This window comes from Malaya genurostris, chromosome 2 (genome assembly GCF_030247185.1).
Source record: "Malaya genurostris strain Urasoe2022 chromosome 2, Malgen_1.1, whole genome shotgun sequence".
Lineage (NCBI taxonomy): Eukaryota > Metazoa > Arthropoda > Insecta > Diptera > Culicidae > Malaya > Malaya genurostris.
Window position 1 is genome coordinate 303,406,332 of NC_080571.1, and position 1,660 is coordinate 303,407,991.

A 1,660-nucleotide genomic window follows, 5' to 3' on the forward strand; every position below is an offset into this window, starting at 1 on the left:
CCAAGCCGTAGTGTACAACATCATGGTTGGACTCCCTCATATAGCCATTATGCCTCACTGTTCGTACCTGTCCAGCCAAGCCGTAATGTACAACATCATGTTTGGACTCGCTCATATAGCCATTATGCCTCACTGTTCGAACCTGTGCAGCCAAGCCGTAATGTACAACATCATGGTTGGACTCGCTCATATAGCCATTATGCCTCACTGTTCGTACCTGTCCAGCCAAGCCGTAATGTACAACATCATGGTTGGACTCGCTCATATAGCCATTATGCCTCACTGTTCGTACCTGTCCAGCCAAGCCGTAATGTACAACATCATGGTTGGACTCGCTCATATAGCCATTATGCCTCACTGTTCGAACCTGTCCAGCCAAGCCGTAGTGTACCGCACCATGGTTGGTCGACTCACATGGCATGCACCCCCTCCGGACCAAATTGACCATACGCTCAAAATGCATTTTTTGGGCTCAAAAGTCAATATTTTCGACGCATACGTTCCGAAATGTGGTCCCCCTATAGATAGATTTGTGGCCAAAACAGGCCAACTTTATCATGATTTGTAATAACTTTAACGCGTCGGTCCACCGCAACCAGCGGAACCGTATACTACGGTACCGTCAGTGAGACAACTATGCCTCGCATCGTGCGGCAGACCGACCGGAACGTAGAAGGCGGTTTCGCTGACATGCCCACTACAAGGGCCATTAATGGTACATCATATGGCAAACTGATGGGAACATCTTAGACGAGTATGGGGATGTATCCCACTACAAGGGCCATTCATGCCACATCATATGGCAAACTGATGGGAACGTCTAAGGCAAGTATGGGGATGTATCCCACTACAAGGGCCATTCATGATACATCATATGGCAAACTGATGGGAACATCTTAGACGAGTATGGGGATGTATCCCACTACAAGGGCCATTCATGCCACATCATATGGCAAACTGATGGGAACATCTTAGACGAGTATGGTGATATATGGTAAATAAAAACTTGAAAAAAACTTAAAAAAATAAGCACGTCATCGAACGATCAAGTCGTTCGAGACGTGCTATACAGTCCTAGTACGATACCTCCACTAGGTCATGTACTATCCACGGGACCGATTACCAGAGTAGAATCAGTTGGCAAGAGACATAGAATGTCGCACTATACCACTATATGGTATAGTGATATAGTGCGAAAAGTTTTACTGTCAGTGCTGAAAAAATTCGTTATCACAATGGTGACTCGAGCTTACATTGAGACAACACATATATCATCGTCCACCCAACGACGATTGTCGCTAATTGAATCATAACAAGTATCATGACTGCCGAACCCTTTCAGTATCATTGGAAATTGATTTCATGAAAATGTAAACAAAAGTTATCCCCCTATCACCCGGCGATGAGCCAGTGATAGACGACAATATTTGTCTCATTCGACATTCAGTTGAGCATCAACGGTATCATATTCATTCCTGAGAATCATCGTCAACCGGGTCGATTGGGCCCTTCCAATCATACGCAGTTCCCAGCGCCCTGGAGAATAAGTCTTTGTTTAATTTAATAAGTAAAATGTTTTCCAACGTATCTTTCCCAAGGCCAGTGCGTTGATTAGAGAGAACCAAGGCAAGGGCACTGAAAGACCGTTCAACAGAGACTT